Source organism: Primulina eburnea, chromosome 4, assembly GCF_022965805.1.
Source record: "Primulina eburnea isolate SZY01 chromosome 4, ASM2296580v1, whole genome shotgun sequence".
In the NCBI taxonomy this organism is placed as follows: Eukaryota; Viridiplantae; Streptophyta; class Magnoliopsida; order Lamiales; family Gesneriaceae; genus Primulina; species Primulina eburnea.
The window spans coordinates 4,726,319-4,749,968 of record NC_133104.1 but is presented as its reverse complement, the minus strand read 5'-3'; the positions used below and the strand labels follow the sequence as shown (position 1 = coordinate 4,749,968).

General features: G+C 34.4%; 1 long non-coding RNA gene and 1 pseudogene across 1 annotated transcript; one reads left to right on the top strand and one right to left on the bottom strand.

The window, feature by feature from the left end:
* Positions 1-86: 86 nt before the first annotated feature.
* LOC140830723 (pyruvate, phosphate dikinase 2-like) lies at positions 87-8,140 on the bottom strand (annotated as a pseudogene).
* A 4,387-nt stretch (positions 8,141-12,527) lies between these two features.
* LOC140830719 (uncharacterized) lies at positions 12,528-14,988 on the top strand. Its single transcript, XR_012117666.1, has 2 exons — positions 12,528-12,598; positions 14,739-14,988. It is a non-coding gene; the product is annotated as an uncharacterized lncRNA (long non-coding RNA).
* The last annotated feature ends 8,662 nt before the right edge of the window (positions 14,989-23,650 follow it).

Sequence of the window (23,650 nt, the reverse complement as noted above, 5' to 3'; positions counted from 1 at the left end):
CAGACTTCATGTTAAACTGCGGGAAAATATTGAGAAGTGGTAAATCTTTTAATAAATTAAGTTCAAAACATTTTATGCAAACACACTGTCAATAGGAATCCGTGATTCTCCTAGTTGTCAGCATTTTAACGAGACTAGTCCACCAAAACCGATTCCTTGTTTCGTTTATGTAGAAATTTACATTTACATGAATTTATATCCTCGTGTAAATATTGAGGATCTTGGTACTTGTATGTGTGTAGAAGAAAAAACAGAAACTTCCACGATTTGTACATCTTATTTATATACAACTCCTTCCGAGTATATGCCAATATTTCCCTCCTGAAATTGACTTCACACTGCAACTTGTGCTGCACCTAGCCTTGCAATAGGCACCCTGAGAAAATAACAAAAATTACAGTAGATATCAAACTTTTAAAACAAAATCATTTCAAGATTGAAGTATACGTAGGTAGATGGATGATACCTGAAAGGAGAGCATGAAACATAATCAAGTCCAGCTTCTACAAAGAAAGCAACAGAAGAAGGCTCCCCTCCATGCTCTCCACATATGCCCACCTGCCATTTTACCGTGTCATTTGATTTGAGTATAAAATTTCTGTAAGGGCATTTGCTACGCATATTGTTTCGATAAATGCTCACTTTTAGGCTCGGTCGAGCTGCACGCCCGCGCTCGGTTGCTATCTTGATAAGCTGGCCAACGCCTTTCTGATCAAGTACCTATCGCCAAGAAATAAAACCATTAAATTTTGATATGATACAAGCTCCAAAAATATTTAAAACGTTGGGCTCGATTCTTTTCTTTTTTTCCCAAAAAATATTGACAGATCCACGAAAAGTGATAAACCTCAAACGGGTCGTTTGGTAGGATGCCCTTTGACAAGTAAATAGGAAGAAATTTGCCTACATCGTCTCTGCTATACCCAAATGTCATCTGTGTAAGGTCATTTGTCCCGAAGGAGAAGAACTCTGCTTCTTTTGCAATCTTCACACATAAATCAAGAAAATCAAAACTTCATTTCGATCCTTCAAATGTTCTCTGATCGTTCCATTAGTGCAAAAATGCAAGTTCCGTACCTCATCCGCGACCAAAGCAGCTCGAGGAATTTCTATCATGGTGCCTACTTTATAGCTCACAGAGGCACCCATCTCTGTAAAGACTTTATTCGCAACTCCACGAATCAAACTCGCTTGATGACTCAATTCCTGAGAAATATAAATAACTAGATTTTAGCTGCGGTCGCATTCCCATCTCAGCTCCATTGGATACAACTCGAGATCGAGGGCGTTTCCAAGGATCAAGATGTGATGAAAACAGTGTCTATGACATGCCTGAGGTATTCCAATTAGAGGAACCATTATTTCTGGCAGGACTGTAATGCCTTGGTTGGTCATGGAGATGGCAGCCTGGAATATTGCTCGAACCTGCATTTCGGATAACTCGGGGTACGATATTCCTAGCCTGAAAATTTTGATTCGTTCCATACATAAACATAGAGATAAAAGATATTTGAACATGATATAAAACACTCAACAGACAGGATTAGGAAAAGGTACAACACCTGCATCCCCGAAATCCAAGCATGGGATTTACCTCTGATAATTTCTCTATCCTTGAATAAACTTCGTCTTCGCTCATACCTGTATCAATGGTTAGTTCCCGGACAATCTGTTCGATGTCGCCTTCTGGTAAAAATTCATGTAGTGGAGGGTCTAAAAGTCTGATTGTTACTGGCAGACCTGAGAAACGTTGGGAAAAAAAGGATCAGCTTTTTATTTAATGGTTTATACAATTTTCATTTCATTATCCAAGTGTAAACTTTATTACATATATATGCATATAGTGACATAGTAGAATACAAGCTATTAGTGCTGATAAAAAAGATTTACCATCCATTGCTCGAAAAATTCCTTCGAAATCAGCTCGTTGATAAGGCAACAGCAAGTCCAGGGCTTGTTTCCTCTGTTCGAGTGTAATTGCCATTATCATCTTTCTCACAGCCTTGATCCTCTCGTCCGAAGCAAAGAACTGAGACAAATAAAGAGCGAACAAGATCATAAATCATGTTATTTATGATTACAAAGACAACATACAAGATCAAAGAATTAATAGAGTCACAAGTTTTGAAGCAGAGGAATACATACCATGTGTTCTGTCCTGCACAATCCGATCCCTTGTGCTCCATTACTCCGAGCTGTTAAAGCATCTTCAGGCGTATCAGCATTCGCCATAACCTGATATTTTAATCATCACCACCCACGAATTAGTAACAATACTTGCAAAATTTCAAGATTTTGATACAGAGAATGGTGCTCGTTCTATTTCACGAGTCTTTGAAGCACCTTGATTCTCCTGATTTCATCTGCCCATGACATAAAAATCTCCAAATCCCCAGTCATAGCAGCAGGGGAGAGCTGCTGTTTACCCAAGATTACTTCACCAGTAGATCCGTTAAGAGAGATCCATTCTCCTTCGTGAATAACTTTGTCTCCAACCATAACTACCTGCATTGTTCATGAGATTTACATACGATTTTCTTTAACTTTGTTAAGAATTTTTTTCTTCTTAATTTAATACGCAGACCTTGTCAGAGTCATTAATGCGTATGTCAGAACAACCGGAAATGCAACATTTCCCCCATCCACGAGCAACAACTGCTGCATGAGACGTCATGCCACCTCTAGCAGTCAAAATCCCAGCAGCTGCATGCATACCTCCTACATCTTCTGGACTTGTTTCAGTTCTTACCTTAAACCAAGTCAGGTCAAGAACATATAACTTTTACGATTAAAACAATGTTAAGGAATGAAACATTCTAGGAAATTAGGATCGTGATAACTATTTACATTATGCATGGGATATCAATTGTTAGAAATGACTAGATGGATGATCGTACCAAGATGCAACTCTTCCCTTGAGCATGCCATTCTTCAGCATCTTCAGCAGTAAAGACGACCTGTCCAACTGCTGCACCGGGAGATGCAGGCAAACCTTTGGCTATCACGTAGTTCTTGTAAGCAGACGGATCCTCGAACTAAACCAAAATAGCTAATGTTAATTAGAGCATGGAGTTCTATAAAACAACGGGTACTTTCTTGGAATTTTTTTTACTCGTTCTTGTACCTGCGGATGGAGAAGTTGATCAAGATGCTGAGGTTCCACCATTTTTATCGCTGTACGAGAATCAACAAGCCCTTCATCTACCATGGCTACTGCAATCTTTACAGCACCTTTACCTGTACGTTTACCAGATCTACATTGTAACATCCATAGTCCTATTTTCTTGGACAGTGAATTCAATGTCCTGTAGCATACAACTACATCCTTATCTGCACCAAACCTGAAAACATATTTAATTCGAGAAAGTTTATAAAACATGTAACACATTAGTACCATCATATCTTTGTAATGCCCCTCTAGTATTTCACAGTTTTCCACTAGCTCTTTATAAGCTTCAGGCATACAATTCTTCATGGTATCCAAGTCCTCTGGGGTTCTCATTCCAGCAACAACATCTTCTCCCTATAAAGCAAAAAACCCATGAAAAGTGTATATCCTCAACGTAAATAGAAATTACTACATGTGATTGAGACCTGCGCATTGATCAGAAACTCCCCATAGAGCTTGTTTTCCCCAGTACTTGGATTTCTTGTAAAGAGAACACCTGTTCCCGAAGTGTTCCCCATGTTTCCAAATACCATACTTTGAATATTAACAGCGGTTCCTTTCAGACCACTTATTTGGTTAATGCTTCGGTATTTTATCGCCCTTGGACTGTCCCATGAATTAAAAACTGCTTTTATAGCCAACTCCAATTGCTTCTTTGGATCTGATATGAACAGAATGAAAAACTCAGCTTAAATTCTTGAAATAGATTGGAACAAAAATAGTACAAGTTTTGACACTTTTTGATAAACTAAAGCTTCTTGAAGAAAGGGGAAAGCATACCGGAAGGGAACTTTTCACCCTTAGCTTCAAGATAGACACTTTTGTATTCTTCCACCAGCTCTTTTAAATCAGAGGCTGTTAGATCAGTATCAAGCTTTATGCCACTTTTACTTTTCATCTTTTCCAGTTTTCTTCGAACAATGAATGTGAAATGTCCATTACCTTAAAAAAAACCATACAATTGATAAATATTGAACTTGCATGAGAAATGGCTTCACACAGGGACAAAAAAGCTTACAACATTTCCGAACATATCAAGAAACCGTCTATATGAGTCATATACAAACCGCTCTCCACTTTTCGTCCCCAAACCAGAAACTACTTCATCATTGAGTCCGAGATTTAGAACCGTGTCCATCATGCCAGGCATAGAAATCTAATTTAACAAAATGGATTCAATGATTCATTAAAACCTGTCAATGGTCCTAAACATAACTTTTATCTTCTTTTGGGTCTATTTAAGACAATTTTTTTCTATCAAGATTCTTATGATTGACTTTGATGATTATATTACATTAAACCATAAGCATTTGAATATCAAACTTCATATTAAAATGACATTAAGCTAAAAACTTTGATCCGAAATTAATATGGTTATGTAAGATCAAAACTCACCGCCGCACCAGATCAAACTGAAAGGAGGAGAGGCTTCGAGGGGTCACCAAGTGAAGCTTCCATATCCTCCTTCACAATTTTTAAACCTTCCAATATCTCCTCCCATAATCCTTGCGGCAGCTTCTTGCATATTTGCTGATATTCTTGACATGCCTCCGTCGAAATGGTGAATCCGGGTGGAACTGATAGACCAATGCTCGCCATTTCAGCAAGATTTGCACCTTATCCTCCTAACTAGTACAGATTATGAATCGGGTTTATTTAGGTAAATGAATGACATCCTAATATGCTACATAATTTGACCCCAGCACTTCTCTAGCACGCACCATTTCCATCTAAGATCATATCTTTCTAATTTTAAATGGCCCATCGGTTATGAATATATATAAAAAAGGAAGGGTCTTAAAAAGTAAGAACAGGAAAGATAAATTCTTATTCCAAGATTTACCGACTTACCAAGGATTTCATGCCCTTGTTGCCCTCACTCTTTCCCTTGCCAAATGTGAACACTCTCTTTGCAAACAATACAACAAAATTTCATCAACAAATGAACATGGAACAGACGAAAATCTAAGGCAAATATCAGAAATAAATTCAAACATTAACCAAAATCCGAGCAAGAATTTTTTATATCAAGAGCATCATTAACATACCGAATTCACAGTTAATGCATATTTTTCATTCTTGCAGTTACAATATATAAATGGCTTACCTGAAATTTTAACAAAAGAATAAGAAGAATAACAGCAGTATATGAATTAACTACCTTCATGGTGTCACTTATGAAGAAAAACCAATAAATCCTGTCAATGCAAATTTCAAATAGGATAGCAGAGAGGCTCAGCATTTATAGTGTCAAGTAGGAATAGGAAATGGGTAAGAGTCAAGAAAAAGATCTTAACACCGCATATACAAGTGATATTTCTACTGTCAGATGGATAGGGATGTAAATGAACCGAACTGTTCGCGAGCTTTTTCGGATCTCGGCTCGTTAAAAAGCTCGTTCGGGACTCGTTCGTTAAGCTTATCGAGCCGAGCCCGAGCCTTATTTTGGGCTCGACAATTTTGTTGAGCCGAGCTTGAGATTAATGATATTCGGCTCGTTAGCTCGTGAACATGTTCGATAATAGGTTCGCGAGCTCGAGCTCGTTTAGCTGGCTCGTGAGCTCGAGCTCGAGCTCGGCTCGTTTAAGTGGTTGATGGGAAAAAACGGAAATATCAGCGACGGTCTGAATTAAAACCGTCGCATATTAAATTAAGCAACGGTTTATTAAAACCCGTCGCTATTATAGCGACGGTTTGATGTAAACCGTCGCTATAATAGCGACTGTTATGAATAAATCGTCGCCGATTAATATAAGCGACGGTTTTAGCAAACCGTCGCTGATGGCAACGGTTTTGGGGTTTAGGGTTTAGGGTTTTAGCAAACTGTCTATAAATTGTCGCGTTTAGAGTCATTTGTAACATTTGCACTTAGTCATCCTGAGTGTTTATTAAATAGATATATCCGTTGCCCTTACAATCGAAAAAAATGTCAGAACAAACCATATTTACACGAAATTACAAACCATTTGTGTTTCCTAATAAAAGGTACAAAATTGTTGATGTCAATCGAAAAAAGAGTCTTGGATACTACGAACCATTTGTGTTTCCTACGCAAGCCTCGCAAGTTGTGTATTTGACTTATCCAACAACGAAGAGAGCAGAATCAGATTGGATGCATGTGAGTACTCTACGTAGGCGAGCTTATGTCACTGATGTTGAGCCAAATACTGAGCATAATCAAATTGATGCGAACGATGCATTTCAAAACAACGAAAGTGGAGCTCATGACATCTCAACTCAATTTCTTTTATCGTCTCAAAATCTAGTCGATGTTAATGTTATGTACGACAACGAAATTGATTTGAACTGAAAGTGAAACAGAAGAGGTTCAATATTCGAGCAACGATGTTCGTGACATTTATTGAATTGTACTTTGGAAAAAATATATATTTCATTAATTATAAATGTTAATGTTTTACAATTATTGAATTTATTTTAGCGAGCACGACATGGCAGAGATCCAACGTCATGGGATCTATACGTTCACACACATCGACATGCAGATGGATCTTTCGTTGACACGCGATCCCGCCTGCTCCACGTAAGTTCATTAAATTTCATTATTCTCATCAACGTTACATTAAGAAAATTCAATTTGATTCATTTTAAATCAACATCACAGGAGGAGATGGAGCGCTACATGGCTGATTCATTTTGTATGAAACACTTGTATTATTATTTGCAGATTAAGAATATGATTACATTTTTCAAATTTTGTTAATTTTTTTCGATTATACAGTACAATATATTTTTATTTCAGATTTAAATAATTATAACATTTTAAAAAAAAAAACAATTAGCGACGGGTTTTTGCTCAAACCGTCGCGATATTAGCGACGTTTTATAAAACCCGTCGCTAATGGCGACGGGTTTAACATACCGTCGCTAAAATAGCGACGGTGAAACGTCGCCGATCTAGAACAGCGACGGTTTAAGCAAAACGTCGCCGATCTAGATCGGCGACGTTTTTGTCAATACCCGTCGCTATTAGCGACGCTTTTACTCAAAATCCATCGCTATTAGCGAGCCGCCATTAACCAGCCGAGCTCGAGCCGAGCCCGAACGTCATAATTTCCGAACGAGCCGAGCCCGAGCTTCAAACCTTAGGCTCGTAACGAGATCGAGCCGAGCCCGAGCCGAAAAAATAGTTAAACGAGCCGAGCCCGAGCCAGCTACTGTTCGGCTCGGCTCAGCTCATTTACAACCCTACAGATGGATAGTTCAAGCCACTACAGGACAACTGCTGCACAAACACATGAAATATGTCCGTTTTAAGGTTTAAAGAGTAGTCAAAAGAAAATAAATTATAATCAAATGCTTCTTATTCAACTCTGGATGAAAGTGAGATGTATAAATAGATTCAAGTGAAGACTAAAATATATTTTCATAACAAGGTCCAAAATTCAGTTATGTTTTTTATTCACCTTATAAAAGATAAATACATATTTTCATAGAAAAGTTGAAGAGAATACTTTGGTTTGTCGCACTCTTTTGACATATAACAAACTAGTAATTTACCGTTTGATTTTTCGCAGAAAAGTATTGCTAATTTTCATGTAATACAGGGACTATTCCCTCCAACTGTCGTATGAAATTTTACAACTACCAAAAATCTTAACTTGGCAAAATTTGATATACATCAATTATTTGATTCTGATCCCTTAAATCTCTGGTAAAAATCTAACCTTTGTGGTAGCTGGAGTGGGGTCTGATACAGGACTAAATACGGCTCGTGCCCTTCTCTTCGTCTCTGGCTTTATTAGCTTGATTCTTGAACCATGGCACAAGGTGGCTCGATCCGGGCTCGACCTCCGACTAACTCGAGCACGACATGGATACACCCTGAGAAGATCAATTTGATCCGCATATTTCTCCTTCAATGTTATTCTTGTATGCCCATCATTTGCAGTGCACCTGATCAGCATGTTTTTACACCGAACGACAAATCTTGAAATTTCTTGATTTTGATGTCTCCCTTCAAAACAGAAACACGCACTCAAATCAAACACTTCTCTAGAGAAGAGCATCATCAGGACTAAATTCTAAGTCAAGAAAGGAAATGGGAGTAATCAACTCGATTAGCTAGCACTGCATGTAATCAATTTGAGATCTTTGCATTGTTTCGTATGATCGAATAACCGAAAAATGGGAACGAAACTAACTTGATTCCAAATGGGTTGTGAACAAAATAAGTTATCAAGAAGTTTCTATACGCATTTTCCATAGCAACACATTCAAAAAAGGTTCAACAATTTTTGTCGAAAGAAAAGTTCGAGCTTGTGAAGAAAAACGATCAAGTTGTTGCAACCATTCAACCTTATTTTGATGAAACTAAGGAATGGGAATCAAAAGACCATTAGTGTGCAGAAGCTCAGAGGTTTTCCGAAAAAATGGCGGTTGGTGTTTTGGCTAATCGAGTATATTGTGAAACTATAGTGATTTCTTGAAATTGCTCGACTTGGATACATTAGGCACATCCAGGAAATTAATAGAGAAATACATAGGCAATTGTTTGAGATCCATTATTTGGACATTGTCTGTTTTCCCACAATGTGGGACAGGATTTGTGGCAATCATACCAATGAATCCGGAGAATGTTCAAGATTTCAATTTCATGTGGTGACAAAAAAAAAAAAAACAGTGTAATATTGGTAATAAAAATTGATTGGGTAACATCGATGATATTCGGTATGAAGTTTGGGATGATGTTTTTGATTCAAGGATTTCAATTTTGTGTGATGACAAAAAAGGGAGGATAACATTGGTTCATCTCAAATTTAGATATTTTACGGTAGCCAGTCATAGATCGAGCTTTCTTATCTTATGATATTTTTAATAAAATGAAACGGATATTGTGTCACCTTTTTTTCGGAATGAATTCTTCTAAAAGAAAATAGACCACGAGGAATCGAAGAATTACACTTCCGATCTTCCCGGAAGCCAGATATTTTGAGATTTTAGATCTAATTATAACAAAATTTTCTCAGGTAATTAAATAATAAAGATTTTAGAGTTTTAACCAATCTCTTGAGTTTTTAAACGTTGTTTAAAATATACTAAAAATTTTGAAATTATAACTTTGAAACCTACTAGCTTGTTTTTCATAATTTGTTGCTTGTTGTCATGTTGTATATAATTTTATAAAATCTAATAAATCAAAATTATATATCTCGTTATATATATGTATCGACTCGATTTAAATTCATCATATTAAAATGATGTGGGTTAAAAAGGAGATAATCAACTTAAAGCTTAAAACTAACAAAAATGCTAAGTGATTAAATTGAACCATCTTTTATTAAGTTTGATTGGACTATTATTTTTTAGTGATGTGCATAAATTGATCGATATCAATAATGATTTTATTTAAAAAAATTAAAAAAATTAAAAAAAAAAGGTTCTAAAGTGGGGCCCTTTTATTGGTAAGAGAATATACCTATGCCAATAAATCATTGACATGTGGCTTAGTTTAAGACACATAAGAAGAGAGGAGGACAAAACCAGGGATTATTTCACCCTGCCCATACAGGCAGTGCCTGTACGGGAAAAGAACGGCCCGGATCACTCCACATGAGTGATCCGGGCCCACCACCATGTATTAAAAAAAAAAAAAAATTGGCTCAAATTTTTCCGAGCCATTAGATCTACTCTGCAGGCAGTGCCCGCAGGGGTAGGGTCTACTTTACCCAAAACCAGTTCCTGCGGTCCTGCCTATCTTATCTACTCTGTCGCAATTTTTCCAATTTTTTTTCTATTTTTAACGACAACAGATTATACCTTATAATCTATTATTTGTATTTGTCACATCGGGTTGTTATTATATTTTATTTGAGTCTTGACTCAGTGTCTTTTGAGACGATCTCAAAATTTTTTATTCATGAGACGGGTCATTTTGTCATATTTATAATAAAAAATAATATTTTTAACATAAAAATAATATTTTTAACATAAAAATAATATTTTTTCATGAGTGACTTAAATAAAATATATGTATCACATAATTGACTTATAAGACCGTTTTACAAGAATTTTTGTATTATTTTTATATAGTAAGGCCCCCATAATAAAATAGAGATGATATGATACATAAGTTTAAATGAGGATTGATATCAATATGTGTACTAGATGATGCAAAGTATATGTGCCCTAATTGTATAACAATTTTATGAAACGTAAAAATTTGTATGAGATGATCTTATCGTCGTAATTTGTGAGACGAATCTCTTATTTAGTTCATCCATGAAAAAATATTAATTTTTATGCTAAGAGTATTATTTTTTATTGTGCATATCGGTAGGGTTGACCCGTCTCACAGATAAAGATTTGTGAGACCGTCTCACAAGAGACATATACTTTCTGAAAAGTGATAAAGAAAAAATCAAATTTAAATGGGTGGAATTATATTTGAAAAATAATTTCGAACTTAAAAGGAAAAATTACATGATGCTTTCTCATGAAAACCATCCTAGAAATTAATATTAAAATTACTAAAATTCCATTTTCATGGCTTTCTTGAAGAATAGCAAAAAAACTCCAATAATTTATGTGATGAGGCCATAATTTTAATCTCATTTGTAAAATCCGAGATCTCAATTTTATCATGATAGTAGTTGTAATTTTTAGATTGGATAACTCTACCGGGTACAATATTTTTCTCAAGAATTTAAATAATATTGTGTATATTTTTTTCAGAAATTGAGATATGCAGAATTTTACCGGATACAGATCTAAGATTTGATACACCTGGGTCAAGATTTAAGCAAGAAGATAATCCAATCTTGGAACTAAAAATCCATAGGATTTTATCATGTAATTTTCGAAAATAATATTGGAAGATTTGTTAAGGATTTTCGAAAATAGTAGGGAGAGTATACGCGATAAATGCAGTCTTGGGAAATATTTAAAAGTTCAACTACCAGGATTTTAGGAAAAATAATCCAAATATTATTTGTGGAAAAATACCACTAAATTTCGGATTTAAGTAAGCAAATTTGTGGGATTTAAGAAATATAATTTTTATTATTTTAGGAAGTCAAAAATCTACTGAATATTGAGAATTAGACACAAAAGTCGAAATTTTGCAGACTGGGCAAGGCTTAATTTCGAAAATTTCCTTGGGATATACATAGAAATTTCGAAATTTAGGTATAGGATAAAGAATAAATGTAGATTTGATCACGATTTTAGATGAAGATTTGATTCAGAATTCAAACGCGATTTGATACACGATCAGGATAGCAGTCAACCCCTATAAATAGGAGGGCTCAGTGTCTCGAAAATCACACCTCTTCTTCTCCAAATTTTCGAGAACTCCCCCTAGTTCCTTAGGATTTTCGAGCACAGCGAAGCGCTGTCGCAGTCCAGCCACCGGAGTTTTCACGTTTTTCTTCAAGAAGTTTAAGGTAAGTGGGCTTGTTTTAAACTGTGTATTTTCGGTGCATTTATTTTCGTATTTTCGAAATTTCGGTCGAGTACAATTCTTTTCTACCCCTTCTGGTTATGAATTGTGCATAAGTTTTACATTGACACTGTGAGGATCCAACTGGATATGGGAGGGAATCCCAACTATGATATAACCCTCATACGATGGGGATATAACCGATTCGGCCTTGCCCCCTTAGAGGAATAAAAATTAGGGACTGACGTCAGTAAACCATTGAAAGTAAAGGTGTAACGTCCCGAAAATCGGAAAGGACACGTAAACCGCATGCATACAAATTATTAAATTTCTTTGGTATTTTATTAAGTTCTTTTAAAGCATAAAATGTATATTTATTTTATTAGATTGTGTTTATTTATTTTTATGCATTTAATGCATTATTATTGCATGATAAGATTTAATTCATGAAATTTTTAAAGGTTTATGTATTAAAGATTTTTAAGTTTCATTTCGCGCTCAACGAGGATCGGAGACCGGAGAATTTTCAGAAAAATTATTTTAATTACACGATTCATTTTATTAATTAATATAAGATGTTTTAAAGGTATTTTTCAAGAATTAGGATTTATTGGGCAATTTTACCCGCATGATTTTAATTTTTAACGGTACGTAAATTTTATCGAATCGAGAGATTTTTTGAGGGTTCGGTTAATATTTTCAAAATCTTTCCAATTCGAAATATTTTTCGGGAGTATGTTTGGATTTAATAGGCCTACTTTTAAGCTTATTGAACTTAAAATCCTTTTTATTTTAATTGAGGCTCATTAGTCATACTTTAATTAACCTAAACTACAATTAAATTAAACCTAAACCTACCCTACACCAATTATTATCCTATCAACCGACACTCCCTTTCATTACCACCTTGCCCTCTTGATTCAGCATTTAAGCCCAGCTAAAGTCTCGGATCTTGCTTGTCTTGGAATAAAGAAATTCCTCCGGCTTTCGGCTCGATTCCCTCCCGTATTTGCATCATTCAGGCACGCATTGTACTTTCTTTTCTGCATCATTTACGCCATAATACATGCTGATATGTGTGTCATTCACGTTGTTTTTCAGTTCATGCATCGTTTTTACGGGTATGTTTCGGTTGAGCATGAAACTTACATTTACTTTGCAACCAACTCACGTTTTGTGATCCTTGTGCAAGGGGGCTGTCATGGGGTGCGTTGAGGTTTGTAATTATTGAGAAAAAGATGAACAGTAGGCTGGAACCGAAGGTTGCTTGTGATAAGAGGGCCGAGATGTGTAGCGGCTAGGGGTTTCTCGTTTTCTTTGTCTAGACCGGTGGTGCAAAGGCGACTCCAGACCTTAGACCAGACTCTGGTGGGTCTGAACCATGGTCTGGAAAGCTGCAAACGCTGCTGGTTCTGTCCTAGAAGCAGCAAGGGAGAGTTGGGCGAGGTTGGTTCGACTTGTGTGTTTTGGGAGAGTAGCGAGCGTGCGCATCTTGTTGGTTGCATGGGGCTGTGACCACAGCTCAAGGGGGTCCAGTAGGGTCTGGTCTAGGTGTAGGACAAGCTGGTTAGTGACCGGTTCAGTCGGCTGTAGGCTAGCATCAAAATTATTGGATGGTGACCGCACTAGAGTTCGAGTAAGGAGAGTTGCTGATTTCCAGCAACTTGTAAGGTCTGTTCATAATGTTTAAGGGACGGGTCTAGGTGTTTTAGGGGCTGTAAATGTGTATATTAGGTGTGGACAAAAGTTGGGAAAAGTTTGGTTAAGTTTCGAGTCGATTCGGGTTAAAATTGGGACACGGTCCAAGTTTTAAAACAATTTGGTTAAGTTATGAAATGAGCTCGAGTTTACGTCTAGAAATGATTTTAAATATGTCTTGGGATATTTTTAGGAGTTTAGTAAGTTTCGGATCAAAATGATGAGTTTTGGAGTTATCCGGGATTTAATCGCCACACGAAACTTTAATTAAAGATTTAATTGAAACGCCTAGATTTAAGCTTAATAAATTTATGGAAAATTTTATTTAAGCTCAAATAATTATTAGAAGTCTAAGTTTTTAATTTGGGAATTTTATGCTAAGGTTTGGTTTAATTCGGGATTAAAACGCATTAATAGGTTATATTTAAAGATTAATTTAAAAGTCATAGATTTAAGCCAAATAAAAATATGGGAAAGTTCTTGTAAGCTTATATAATTATTTGGGACGTGTTACAGTCAATGGAATTAAGAAAATGTCAAAGAAGTGAAATTTTACGTCTATGGGCAAAATGATAATTTTTGGGTTTCCAGGGGCAAAATGATCATTTAGCACCTGGGGTGAGATGTTGGTCCTGGCAGCGCCCTGAGCACATTTTATCATGATTTAAATGTTTATGCATCACGTTCATGATTTTTATGTAATTACGATAAATACGTTGCATGCTTGGTTTAAAGAAAAAAAATTACGTATATGCATGATTTTATTAAGTGATGAATATGATGACACGTTTTGAAGGAAGTGATTTAGTTGTGACTAATACGATGACACGATGACATGATGATATGATTGGAGATATCGTGAGGGAAAAGGCCCCAGAGGGAGCCCGTTTACGGGAGAAGGCCCCAGAGGGAGCCCGACGATCGTATTTCCATTGACATGATATGATGATATGATAGGCCAAGGCCCAGTTGACGGGTGAGAGTGTCGCTGGTGTCCCCGCCGCCCAGTACTGTGGTTATACGTAGATGGATCCATCGACTGACATGATGACATGATGATACGAAAGTCACAGCTAATGAACTGAATTCAATTAAAAATAAAATGTATACGTATATGATGACATGATTTTACACGACACGTATACGTATATGATGACATGATTTTAATACGATATGATTTTACACGACACGTAAACGTATATGATGACATGAGATGACATGATTTTACAAGATATGATTTTTACACGACACGTTTACGTATATGATGACATGAGATGACATGCTATGATTATTACCATGTTTTTAAAGGACACGTTTACATATATGATTTTTACTGTAGACACGAATGCTTTTAAGTTCATGAAATATATATTGAGTATGATATTTTTCATTGCTGTGTGCTACGTATATGTACTTGTTATTAACAGTGCAGGTGTGTTGAGTCTTTAGACTCACTAGGCGTGTGTGATGCAGGTGATCTTAATGATGAGGAGACTGGAGGTGCTGAACTCTTAGTAGGCAGACCTGGTAAGGTGACACGACCCGAGGACCACATGTTTTCCGCATTACGATTTATGAGATTGAGAGGAGATAAATATTTTCATACGTTGATGATTTTAAGAATTTTTATACGTTTATGTTTACGTATGATTTTAGACGAGTTGAGTTATTTTAAACTGTGATATTTTTACTGACAAATATTTAAGATCATTTTTAAATGTTATATTTTTCTGTTACGATTTTTACTCCTTTTTATTTGCAAATGCTTATGAGTATTTTTAAATGATATTTTCAGTACGACATCACGCCTATTTTTATGTTAAAATAAATATGATTATTTTAAAAGATGAGTTTGATTATTTTTAAACGACGCTATTTTTATGGTCGAATATTTAAAATCATTTTTTAAATGTTATTTCGAAAATGCGAGCTTTAAAAAAAAAAAAAATATTCCGCAATTTTTAAAAACGAGTAGACGTTACAGTTGGTATCAGAGCAAGGGTCCTGTATAGGGTTGTGCCACCGCCAGTTTCTGCAGCTCAGTCTTCAAGCCTCAAGTCTGTAAGCTTTTATGATTTAAATGTTTTAAATGATTTACTTTTATCACCTGCATGTTAACTTGATTTACGCTTTATGATGATCTACGGTATATGTTTAACTGCTTTTATTATTTAAGGATTTACTGTTTTAAAAACTAGATTAAATTGCATGTTGGTTACGTTTGGAATTGGACATGTCTAAGAATTCGAATATTGAGCTTTAGGAGAAGTTGATAAATATTTGATTATATTGATTTTAGGTTAGAAGTACTGATGTTCTAATCTTTGGGGTAATAAGTTAATCTGAAAAATTATGAATGCTTTTGGGACTTTTAGGTTTTCTAAGAAATTACTGATGTTTCGTGGTTGCTAGCCGAGTTAATTTTTGAGGATTCCTGGTAAGAATTAATGATTCGAAGACTACGGCGATCTTTGGAAGTATAAAAAACATAAAATTTATTTAGGATGCATGTTCTACCTAGTTGGATTTAAGTATTGAATTGTATGAATTGAGAATTTTAAGGATCTAATTGTAATAACCAATAATTTGAGGACATAAGTGCAAAAATAAAATTCTAAGGGACTATTTTGAATTTACCAAATTTTGGGATTAAATTTTTAGTTTTGATAATTTAAAGTTTAATGAGGGCAAATCGAAAATTTTATGGGGGCAAAAGTGCAAATTTCGAAGAGTTGTAGGGCCAAAAATATAATTTTTGAGAACTTTTAGTGCCAAATTGCAAATTCCGAAAATTTTGAGGATTAAATTCGAATTTTTGAGGAATACTTAGGTAAAATCAGTAATTTTTGAGGTTATGAGAATTGATCTTGGGTCTAAAATCTTAAGATTATTGAACTTTATGTTATGAGAAACCGATAAAATGGGATTAGGAACGCCAAGAACTTATGGGTAATTGTTGGATTCTCGAGATTAAGGACAAATTCGGATAATATTCGAGGAAAGTAAGAACTAATTTTGTAATTTTTAAAAAATTTGGGGATTTGTTTAGCAGTAAGTGAGAATTGAATGTCTTAAATGATAAGACTTTTTGGTGATTTGAGCTTGAAGAGATAATTAGAAATTGGTTATATCTGGGTTATAATGTTATAAGAAATGGTAATCAAGGACATTATAGGATTAATCAATCTTGGGCTTGAAAATTTAAGTGTTAATGAAATAATGCTAGTGAAATAATGCTGTGGTAAATTAAGAATTTAAAGTGATACAATTTAAGGTGAAGTTGATCAGTTAGTTAAGTTATAAGAGTAAACATGGAGCTACAAAATTTTGGGAACTTAAGTTTGATATATCATAATTTTTAATCGTGATCTTTGGAGTTAAAATTATATCTATGTTGGAATTTAATTTTCTAGAAAGTTGGGTGTGATTAATGGATAGGATATTTTATAGACACATGTAAGAGGTGTAAACACCTTGTCTTGAGAAATTTTGAAAGTCATTGAGAAATTTGAGGCTAAGCGGATATGTGTATTGGAATTATTTTATCCAATGATATTTGGATTAGGTAAGTTTGAATTTCAAATTTATGGGATATTTGTTTTTACGGAAATTTTGGGTGAAATAAAAACAAAAAGGAATTAGTTGTGTTCAACATAAGTTATCAATGAATGAATATAATGATTTTTATCGAGTAAGAAATCTAAAACCTTAATATGAGAATTCTAGAATTCTATGAGTTATAAGTAAATTTGATTTATTAGAGTTAGTCCAACATTAACATGGGATAACTTAGTAAGTTTTATACGATAAAAGTAATTAAGTATTGAGGATACATAAGTATGCGACATTCGTTCCAATGAGGAAAGCCAAGGGTCTTAGGCCTCAACTATATTATAATTAGGAAGAGAATAGTTTAAGCATGTAATTGATACTAGAAGGGTTTTATTATCAAGGCAGAAGATCGATGTTGTACATTTTGGGTTTTATGGATTAATGCTACTCGAAGTTAAGATTTGCAACAATTTAATATTTGGGATGCATTCTTAAATAATTAAGTCACGTAAGTTTGGTACCGTAAGACAAGATTCGATTCAAGGATCTTAAGTTAATATTATTATGGGGTTGGGGTAAGGTTTAACTTCTAAGTGTAATACCAAGGATAGAAGTCGATCAGTTAATTTTGTTACTAAGGTTTCTTAGGTCGAACTGCATAAATACAAATGTAATAAGTCAATGAACATTACGGGTATAGTATAAGAAAAGTAAAACGCAATAAAATTTGGACTGTCATTTCTAATATTGGGATGTTTGAGAAAAGTTGAAATTCGAGGTTATAGAAATACGGAACTAGGTCTCCATGGGTCGTTATAAGTTGAGTTTTGCAAACGAGGATTTAGATCAAGGTAGAGTTTATCGGGACCAAGGAGACATAAGGACATTTTAAGACTTATTATTTTATTAGAGTAGCGCCGCGGAAGCGTGGACTATTGGGATACTAAAACTAAGTATAAACTTTTTGATTATCAAGGATAAGCAAATTTCGGGGACGAAATTCAATTTAAGGGGGGGAGATTGTAACGTCCCGAAAATCGGAAAGGACACGTAAACCGCATGCATACAAATTATTAAATTTCTTTGGTATTTTATTAAGTTCTTTTAAAGCATAAAATGTATATTTATTTTATTAGATTGTGTTTATTTATTTTTATGCATTTAATGCATTATTATTGCATGATAAGATTTAATTCATGAAATTTTTAAAGGTTTATGTATTAAAGATTTTTAAGTTTCATTTCGCGCTCAACGAGGATCGGAGACCGGAGAATTTTCAGAAAAATTATTTTAATTACACGATTCATTTTATTAATTAATATAAGATGTTTTAAAGGTATTTTTCAAGAATTAGGATTTATTGGGTAATTTTACCCGCATGATTTTAATTTTTAACGGTACGTAAATTTTATCGAATCGAGAGATTTTTTGAGGGTTCGGTTAATATTTTCAAAATCTTTCCAATTCGAAATATTTTTCGGGAGTATGTTTGGATTTAATAGGCCTACTTTTAAGCTTATTGAACTTAAAATCCTTTTTATTTTAATTGAGGCTCATTAGTCATACTTTAATTAACCTAAACTACAATTAAATTAAACCTAAACCTACCCTACACCAATTATTATCCTATCAACCGACACTCCCTTTCATTACCACCTTGCCCTCTTGATTCAGCATTTAAGCCCAGCTAAAGTCTCGGATCTTGCTTGTCTTGGAATAAAGAAATTCCTCCGGCTTTCGGCTCGATTCCCTCCCGTATTTGCATCATTCAGGCACGCATTGTACTTTCTTTTCTGCATCATTTACGCCATAATACATGCTGATATGTGTGTCATTCACGTAATTTTTCAGTTCATGCATCGTTTTTACGGGTATGTTTCGGTTGAGCATGAAACTTACATTTACTTTGCAACCAACTCACGTTTTGTGATCCTTGTGCAAGGGGGCTGTCATGGGGTGCGTTGAGGTTTGTAATTATTGAGAAAAAGATGAACAGTAGGCTGGAACCGAAGGTTGCTTGTGATAAGAGGGCCGAGATGTGTAGCGGCTAGGGGTTTCTCGTTTTCTTTGTCTAGACCGGTGGTGCAAAGGCGACTCACTACAAGAAAAAATGCATATGGTGACATTCATAAATGTCATCATATTCATTATTTAGTGACATTTAAGTTTTAGTGACACCTCCAAAAAATGTCATCTATTCCAATGTCGTCTTAAACTTATTGAAATTTTTTAATGTCATTATAAGATGTTAATGACAACTTCATACGTGTTACTAATAATTCATATAATGACAATTTTAAATGTCAGGAAAACTCATATTTAAATACATTTATAGATGCCTTGTTATTATAGTAATAATGACAAATTTATATGTCACTTAAAATCATTTATAATGACAACTAAAAGTGTCGTGTATGTTATTTATAGTGACAATAACAAATGTGAGAATATTTGGTTGGATAAATATAGGAGGAGAGAAATTAGATAAAATAAATGTGAGAATAAAAAAAATATATTAGATTAGTTATCATGACATTTTTAATTGATGTCATTTTTTATATGGAGGGAGACAATTATTTCCCTCCTCCAATATTTATCTAACCCAAATATTCTCACACTTATTTATAGTGAATTTTTTAGTTTTTAACGATTTTTTACGATGTGGGAAAAGTAATTGTTTCCCTCCATATAATAGATGACATCAATTAAAAATGTCATGATAACTAATCTAATATGTTTTTTTATTTTACACATTATTAATTTTTTACAAGTGTCATTATTAAGTATTTGTAACAACATTTAATTAAAAGTATCTACAAAAAAGTGTCACAATAGCCATTTATTGTTGTAGTGACTCCAGACCTTAGACCAGACTCTGGTGGGTCTGAACCATGGTCTGGAAAGCTGCAAACGCTGCTGGTTCTGTCCTAGAAGCAGCAAGGGAGAGTTGGGCGAGGTTGGTTCGACTTGTGTGTTTTGGGAGAGTAGCGAGCGTGCGCATCTTGTTGGTTGCATGGGGCTGTGACCACAGCTCAAGGGGGTCCAGTAGGGTCTGGTCTAGGTGTAGGACAAGCTGGTTAGTGACCGGTTCAGTCGGCTGTAGGCTAGCATCAAAATTATTGGATGGTGACCGCACTAGAGTTCGAGTAAGGAGAGTTGCTGATTTCCAGCAACTTGTAAGGTCTGTTCATAATGTTTAAGGGACGGGTCTAGGTGTTTTAGGGGCTGTAAATGTGTATATTAGGTGTGGACAAAAGTTGGGAAAAGTTTGGTTAAGTTTCGAGTCGATTCGGGTTAAAATTGGGACACGGTCCAAGTTTTAAAACAATTTAGTTAAGTTATGAAATGAGCTCGAGTTTACGTCTAGAAATGATTTTAAATATGTCTTGGGATATTTTTAGGAGTTTAGTAAGTTTCGGATCAAAATGATGAGTTTTGGAGTTATCCGGGATTTAATCGCCACACGAAACTTTAATTAAAGATTTAATTGAAACGCCTAGATTTAAGCTTAATAAATTTATGGAAAATTTTATTTAAGCTCAAATAATTATTAGAAGTCTAAGTTTTTAATTTGGAAATTTTATGCTAAGGTTTGGTTTAATTCGGGATTAAAACGCATTAATAGGTTATATTTAAAGATTAATTTAAAAGTCATAGATTTAAGCCAAATAAAAATATAAGAAAGTTCTTGTAAGCTTATATAATTATTTGGGACGTGTTACAATCAATGGAATTAAGAAAATGTCAAAGAAGTGAAATTTTACGTCTATGGGCAAAATGATAATTTTTGGGTTTCCAGGGGCAAAATGATCATTTAGCACCTGGGGTGAGATGTTGGTCCTGGCAGCGCCCTGAGCACATTTTATCATGATTTAAATGTTTATGCATCACGTTCATGATTTTTATGTAATTACGATAAATACGTTGCATGCTTGGTTTAAAGAAAAAAAATTACGTATATGCATGATTTTATTAAGTGATGAATATGATGACACGTTTTGAAGGAAGTGATTTAGTTGTGACTAATACGATGACACGATGACATGATGATATGATTGGAGATATCATGAGGGAAAAGGCCCCAGAGGGAGCCCGTTTACGGGAGAAGGCCCCAGAGGGAGCCCGACGATCGTATTTCCATTGACATGATATGATGATATGATAGGCCAAGGCCCAGTTGACGGGTGAGAGTGTCGCTGGTGTCCCCGCCGCCCAGTACTATGGTTATACGTAGATGGATCCATCGACTGACATGATGACATGATGATACGAAAGTCACAGCTAATGAACTGAATTCAATTAAAAATAAAATGTATACGTATATGATGACATGATTTTACACGGCACTTATACGTATATGATGACATGATTTTAATACGATATGATTTTACACGACACGTAAACGTATATGATGACATGAGATGACATGATTTTACAAGATATGATTTTTACACGACACGTTTACGTATAGGATGACATGAGATGACATGCTATGATTATTACCATGTTTTTAAAGGACACGTTTACATATATGATTTTTACTGCAGACACGAATGCTTTTAAGTTCATGAAATATATATTGAGTATGATATTTTTCATTGCTGTGTGCTACGTATATGTACTTGTTATTAACAGTGCAGGTGTGTTGAGTCTTTAGACTCACTAGGCGTGTGTGATGCAGGTGATCTTAATGATGAGGAGACTGGAGGTGCTGAACTCTTAGTAGGCAGACCTGGTAAGGTGACACGACTCGAGGACCACATGTTTTCCGCATTACGATTTATGAGATTGAGAGGAGATAAATATTTTCATACGTTGATGATTTTAAGAATTTTTATACGTTTATGTTTACGTATGATTTTAGACGAGTTGAGTTATTTTAAACTGCGATATTTTTACTGACAAATATTTAAGATCATTTTTAAATGTTATATTTTTCTGTTACGATTTTTACTCCTTTTTATTTGCAAATGCTTATGAGTATTTTTAAATGATATTTTCAGTACGACATCACGCCTATTTTTATGTTAAAATAAATATGATTATTTTAAAAGATGAGTTTGATTATTTTTAAACGACGCTATTTTTATGGTCGAATATTTAAAATCATTTTTTAAATGTTATTTCGAAAATGCGAGCTTTAAAAAAAAAATATTCCGCAATTTTTAAAAACGAGTAGACGTTACAAAAGGAATCTCAGTGTCAGGTCAATGATACGAATGTGGTATGAGTCAAAATATGCATGGTGTGCGTGTGTATGTATTTCGAAAATGTTATGCATGTTTTTGTGTACTCGAACGGCCCCCACTTGCTGAGTATTTCCCAAAATACTCACCCCTTATAACTTTCCCAGATAAATCCGAAGAGAAATCAGAGGAACAAGTTGAGCAAGAAGAGTCGGATCAATTTTGGGGATGGTGAAATTATTTAAATATCGAGAATTATGCTGCAAAGATTTAAGAATTTTAGAAGGTTTATTTTAATTGTAAACGCTTCCGCAATTTATTCCATTTATTCCGTTGTAAAGACAATGATTATTTTTGGCGAATTTATGAAATAAACTGGTTTCGGTTTATACTGTGCTACGAGGCTAGTCGTTTTTCGATTTTGTGATTGATGAGCGACGCCGGTGTCAATCCTGAGTTTCGGGGCGTGACATCATTAACATGATTTGACTAACCGGTGTTGTTTTAAACTATGTTAGTTAGGTAACCACACTAAAAAATTTTGCGATACATGAAGGCAATGATAAGAGGACCGAATCACTGATCAAATGTTCATCTACTTCATCAACGGGAACACTCATCTCAAACATCTCATTGTACCAGTCGGACAATTACGTTTGTACTTTTTGGCATCTCTAATTGTTAACTACACAATTATAACCAAAAATAAACAAAGTAATTTAAATTAAAGATTTTATTACAAAATCACATTGATTAAATTAAATAAATCAACACGTTCTTTTTTAATTTATTCTTCGTTAAACATTGTAGGACATCTTAAATTTAAATTAAAGATTTTATTACAAAATCACATTGATTAAATTAATTAGTCAACACATTCTTTTTGAATTTATTCTTCGTTAAACATTGTAGGACATGTTAATATATTTGTTATGCTTGAATCTTTAACTACAAATAAGCAAAAGAATTATATAAAATTTGTTACACGATTCATCTTCTTATTTTATTACAAAGTTACAATTAAAAGCATATTTACCATTTGCATTGTTTTGGGATTTACAAATATAAAACATAAAAATATATTTGTATAAAAACCCTAACATGTCGGATTTTATAAGACATGTCTGATAGAGATGTCAATGGGACCCGTCCAATGAAAAAAACTTTAACACATTACCCGTCTCACCCCGGTTAAATATTCTTCGAACCCACCCCACCTAGAATACGAAACGGGTCGGGTAGACCCGTGAAATCCATATTTTTTTAAAATAAAAAAATTTATTCTCACATGACTGAATATGAAATAAACAACTCTCTAAATACAATACAATAGAAAATTAATTCATATCTTCGACTACATTAATAATAACAAACAAATTATATTCACGACATAAAGAATTACATTAACAAAATTAAAATGAAGAATTATACTAACTCTCCAAAAAAATCTTGACATCCCCAAAAATAAGTCATAAGAAGAATTAACTACAAAATTAAAGAAATAAAGTACAATAACAAAATAAAACTGTGATTTATTTACCTTCACCTCACCTCACGACCATCTTTGCGAGCATATCAATGCCTCCAAAGTGGTTGGATTAAGCCTACTAAGATGAGTACCAACTATTATTCAACTATTACTAAAAG